General features: G+C 36.1%; 1 pseudogene; it reads right to left on the reverse strand.

Moving 5' to 3' along the window:
• Nucleotides 1-4,418, reverse strand: part of LOC105743157 — a 20,008-nt pseudogene extending 15,590 nt beyond the window's left edge.
• Nucleotides 4,419-6,306: the final 1,888 nt, after the last annotated feature.

Raw genomic sequence — 6,306 nt, forward strand, 5'->3', positions numbered from 1 at the left:
TGCCCTTGAGGGTGAACCTGCTGTGCCCCTGTGGCAAGGTGTTCTGCTCCTGTACTAGCTGGGCGGATCTATCCTCTACACTCTCTGCAGGGATTGCAGCTGCTCGGTTACACCCCAGGCGTGTATGCCAGGCCTGAGCTGTGCCTGGAGGGGGCAAGGTGATGTAGGGGGAAGAGGAAGCTCTCCCTCACACTCACTGGACCTGGGCTGGGACTGGGTCTGGGGGTTCCTGGAATGCTGCAGAAATTCCTACTGGGCGGGTGGGGTGGGGGAGGTGCTGAGGAGTGGTGGGGGGCGGCCCAAGGTGGTGGGAGAGGGTCTGGCCCTAGCTGTGCCTGGGCTGGGACTGGTCCTGCCAGCACAGGGTAGCAGGAAGCTCTCATACACACTCACCGGACCTGGGCTAGGACTGGGGCTGGGGGTTCCCGGAACGCGACAGAGATTCCTACTCATTGGGCTAGGTGGGGGAGGTGCTGCGGAGTGGTGGGGGGCGGCCCAAGTGGGTGGGAGAGGGTCCGGCCCATGCTTCACCTGTGCTGGTACTGGTCCGCCGGGTGCATGTTAGCACGAAGCTCTCCTCACACTCACAGGACCTGGGCTAGGACTGGGTCTAATACTTATTCATTAAATGTAAAATTTGACTTTAAGAAATGAATTGTAATAGAAGTATAAAAAGGAATAGAAAGAATAAAAAATATACGCCTGAAATATAGTAACTTAAATGGCTTGCCATCTAGTATGAGCAGCCTACTTGAGAAAAACAGGTTAATTTGCAAATCGCTATGCTCCATACTACTTTTCTACTTTTAATCTAGTAAGAAAATAATTATGCTTTAGAATATCTAAGCCGGGTGTATTGGTGCACACCTATAATCCCAGCACTCTGGAAGCTGAGGCAAGAGCATCATCTCGAGCTTGAGGATAGCATGGGCAACATGTGAGTTTAAGAGGAGCCTGAATTATGGAGTGAGGCCTTGTGTCAAAAAAGCACTTGATATTTGATATTTTCTAAACTCTAAGTTTTTTCTTTCCTCTTTTGAATTTCTTATAACTTCTTTGTTATTGTTTTGGGTTTTTTCTTTTTCTTTTTTTGGTGGAACTGGGGATTGAACTCAGGCCCTTGTGCTTACCAGGGAAGTGTTTATTCTACTGAGCTACCTCCCCGGTCCCTCGGTTTCTTTCTTTTTTTCTCAGAATAAAATTTTGTTTCACATTGAGAGAAATCATGAAAAACATTTATACTGTTCCACATTATAACACAACTTTTCAATGGACTAGTTCTTGCTATAAATAAGATCTTACTGATTTGTATAACTGAAATAAGTCTATAGCTCTTCAAGATAAAGCAGAATGACTTAGTAAAGATTGTTTTAAAAATTTTAAATCCAGAAATAAACATATGACTTCATTATAAATACCTTACTTAGTGTATTACTTCCATGATCAATTAGCCCCTTAAAGATGAATATTTAAGATGCATTCTTAACATTGTTTTGGTAAGTTGAAATACAGCAGAAAGTTTAACACAGTTCAGAAATATTAAACATACATTTTTGCTACATTTTAAACTATATGGTAATAGCCATGCACGGTGGTACATGCCTGTAACCCCAGCACTTGGGAGGTTGAGCCAGGAGGATCTTTGAGAGTTTGAGAACATCCTGGGCTACCCAGTGAGCTCAAGACCAACCAGAACATAGCAAGACCCTGTCTCAAAAAGACAAAAAAAACTTATATGTGGTGACTATACCATATATATATCTAGGGTTCTGGTTAACCTTTATTACACATAAACTTGTTTTCAAATAATTTTTTACTATTAATCTAAAAATTCTGACTATTTAAAAATCAAATGATTACCATTTTATGTTTGCACAAAAGACTAATTTTAAAAAATAATTTGAAGTGAAAATTTCAAGTAAGACCACTGGCAGATAATCTTACAAGTTATATCTGGTAATCTGAACAACTAATTTGAATACAGCATCATGGCATACAGCAATCATTGTTGAATTCCTATTACTTTGTTGAGTGAAACCTTGTATCATTTATAATGCTGTTTTTTAATCACTATTTTGTACTCTTTAAAAATAATAAAAAATATAAAAGGGAGTATTTATTTACTAAATAAAACAATGACCTACTTAGCAAGCTGCAATTCATTATTAAGAAAACTACAAAAATAGCATTTATAGCAATCATTGTTGAATTCCTATTACTTTGTTGAGTGAAACCTTGTATCATTTATAATGCTTTTTTTAATCACTATTTTGTACTCTTTAAAAATAATAAAAAATATAAAAGGGAGTATTTATTTACTAAATAAAACAATGACCTACTTAGCAAGCTGCAATTCATTATTAAGAAAACTACAAAAATAGCATTTATAGACATCAATGTTTACAGAAGTAACTTTAGATGGCAATAAGCAGAGAATGAAAGATCAATTTATTTGCATAATATTCTAATATTTCAAACATGTAAACACGCATGCAAAATGGAGAAATTATGAGTTAAATCAAACAACTCTGGCAGTAACATATGAGCCTATGTTCAAGAAAAATAGGAAAATAGATCCTTGGTACATGCAAAACTATTACAAAAGAAACAGTTTAGAAAGCAAAAAATATTAAGAACAACAAAATTGTAGAAGTTATTAGGTTGATGAATCCTTCATCAATAATCATGGAGAACACACACAAAAAATGGTTAGAAATTATAAGGTAGTTGAATATGAAAACCAAGTATGATGGCATATTGTAATCTTAGGTTATATATCTCTTAGTGAGTGCAGTGGTAATAAATGGATTTTAAGCAGAGTAGCTCTTACATTTTGTGCTTCAAGGTAGGCTTGTTAAGATGTCTTCTCTTTCCTGCTTTCATACTTGATCTGACTATTTTTACATTTAAAGTGTAAAAAATGCATTTTGTCCTGTTCTCTCATTAAATAGATATGAAAATTGATGAAAAAGTTTAGTTATTAGCCAAGGTACGACAACTAATAGCAAGAGTAGGCATGAAGAACATGTAGTATATTACAACTAGGATAATGTGTTAAACAAACCAGCCAAGAATGATATATAAATTTATTGTCCCTCAAAACAATTTAATTCTTAAAAGATACTTGACTGCAATTTTTTGTAAGAGGTTAATAGATTCCTTGCTATACTTATATTTTATACTTTTTTGATGACTATTGTTTTTCACAGAAAATAACTGTTCTATTATTAACTTCCTCATGATTGTAGAAAATTTTTATGTAAAATGATAATTTTATTACCAATTTTTTCCATTTCTGGAAATAAAATTCTGTATTGATTGACTTTGAAGTAACTTATAAGCACTATCACATTTCTTGTATGGCTAATGCTTTCTGATTATCCTCCATATTAAAGTTTGTTAGTTGCTGGTAAAAATGGAGTGTACACTTACGTGACTTCCAAGGAAAAATGAAGCACAATTCTGTGTACTACAATTTATACTTGACTTGTGAAAGTTTAATGTCCCTAAAGGCTTCTAAAATTTCCTCCAACTTTTTTGTTTTCGTTATTTTTTTAATTATAATCTGTGCATTTTATAGATTCTGATATTTTAATAAGGGAAGTTTATTTTTATAATATCTGTATTACATGTAATATAGTTTAAATTCCCTTTCATTTATAATAATTAGTGTTTGTGCTTTAAGGGAAATACCTTGCCATCCTCACCAATCCTGAATCTTCACCCTTGCTTTGTATACAATAAAAAATGTGATAGAAGTTTATGTATAGTATGTTCATTTGGGGTTTTTGAGACAGTGTTTCACTGTATAGTGTAGACTAGCCTTAAGTTCATTATGTAGCCTAGGCTGGCTTCAAATTCACTGTGATTCTCCTGCCTCAGCCTCCTGAGTGCTGGAATTACAAGCATGTGCTGCTACACCTGGTAGAAGTACTGTGGATTAACTAATAGCCAGTTTGGAACACCCAGTTGAACTAAGTATGGTTCTGGGTGTGGAAGACCCACATTGGGATTGTTGTCAGCAGCATAAATGGAGAACGGGAGGTGAAAGTGGCATATTACTGTTTTTTCTGGAGAAGCTTATCATTCTGGTTTTCCTGATATGAATTCAATTGCTTTCATTTCAGAGGAGCTAGGGTCCTCCCTGTTGTTGAGGATGGCTGTGGTTCTTTTATGGGGGAGCTCTCAGCCTTAACTTCAGTGTCCCTTCCTGGATCAAGTGCAGATCTCTCATCCTGGTGGTACATATCCTTTATCCCACTAGTGCAGACTTTCTAGTTCCTACCACTGGCCTTTCCCAGTGCAGGTCCTTAATACAAACTTGTACAAGACATTGTCATGGGATCTAGGCCTCCGGCTGGACGCGTGGTGGACATTGTCATGGAATGTAAGTCTTCAGCTGGACTCATGCAGGACATTGCCACGAGATTCAAGCCCTCAGCTGGATTCTTTGTGCTTCTAGTGTGTGGACAGATCTGTTGCACTCTTCTGTGTTGGCCTTATTGAGTGAATATTAAAATAGTCCCACAAATTATTTGCCCTGTATTAAAGCTATTCCTTTGCACACCCTGACTAAACAAGTACATTTAAAGAAGTGCATGCAAAACCAGTCCACTTGCAGTTCTTTTTAAATATCATCATAGATCCTGTGGAGTATTTTGAATGTCCTTTCAATATATTGTTAGAAATAAGATATCTGATCTATTTTTATATATTTTTAATATATTATTTTATCAGTAACTGAAACTACTAAAAACTACAAAATGTCAGTTTTCCAATGAAGCATTTATTCAAACTCAGAATATTAGTTAACATATTTAAATGTTAGTTTTGTTTTCATGCATTATTTATGTGGGAATGTATCATAGGCAATAGATTCCATTGGTAGACACTAGTTGGAAAATGGCTTATGATCCAGAAGATGCTGTCTGTGGAAACACTTTCTGTGTTGTGTTGTTTTAATGCTAAGGAACTTGTGATCAAACTCCTTTAAATCAATATATTTGACAAGTTGAAACATTAATTATAAGTGTAAGTATTTAAGCACAACATTAAATACATAATTATATTTACAGGTCAAATAGATATAAAATGTCATTAAATCAAAATAAATAGTTAAGTGACAATATGGTACTGCGCTGAGTTCTAATTCCTGCTTTAAATTTTTTTGGACACTGTGTGTATACACATATATCAGTTTGATTTAAAACTAAAGTTGTAATTATGATACTTAGAATGGAGAATGAGGTTTGTTTTTGTGTGTATATATATGTACTTTTTTAGCACAGGGTCTACAGGGTCTCACTATACAGGATGGGCTCATAATGATCCTCCTGTTTCAGCCTCCCAAGTGCTGGGATTACAGGCATGCACCACCATGCCCAGTCTCAATCTCCATCTCAGCATGCTCCAGGGGCGGGGCCAGAATCGAACACCCAGTCCCTGTGTCTGCTTAAACAGATGCTTTAATCTGCTGAGCTATGTGGCCAGCCCTATTCATGTATAAATTAAATACAACTATTATCCAAAGACTGCACATATGTATTGTATGCAATTTGATGGATTTCAACATATGCATAAACTCATGAAACCACCTCCCTAATCATGGTAATAATATATTTGAAACCTTAAAGATTCCTGTTGCTCTTTTGTTATGTTTTTATATCTATGTGAAGAACACTTAATTTAGGGTACAACTTATAACAAATTTTAACTGTTTATGCATTATTACATACATAATTACATTATCATACGTATATTATATTTTAGACGTATGTCTCAGTTACTCATCTCTTGTTGGGACAAACTACTTGACAGCCAAAATTAAGGAAGGAAAGGTTTATTTAGCTCACAGCAGAGGTTTCAGTTCATACTCAGCTGGCTCCAAAGCAGAATGACACACAGCAGAGGTCACTAGCTCATGCCAGCAGCGCAGGGAGAAGAGCAAAGGGAGAAGCAGCAGCTTCAGGTGCTAGCTAGCATCTCCCCTCCTTACATTCTAATACAAATTAGCCACACCATGGCCAGGCTGTAGTGCTCACACCTGCAATCCCAGCATTGGATCAAGGATCAACCACAAACTTCAGAAGCCACCCCATGACAACATGAGGCTTTGAGAGAACAACTAAGATACAAACTGTAACAATATAGTAGACACTGTGTAATATACAGGTCTCTAGAATTGATATGTCTCATACCTCAAATATTATGCTCATAGAACAATGACTCAATTTTCTCTTCTCTCAGTCCCTGGAAATTATAATTCTACTCTATGTTATTATTGTATTTTTATTTAATTATTTAACT

Source organism: Octodon degus, unplaced genomic scaffold, assembly GCF_000260255.1.
Source record: "Octodon degus isolate 3935 unplaced genomic scaffold, OctDeg1.0 scaffold00103, whole genome shotgun sequence".
NCBI lineage: Eukaryota > Metazoa > Chordata > Mammalia > Rodentia > Octodontidae > Octodon > Octodon degus.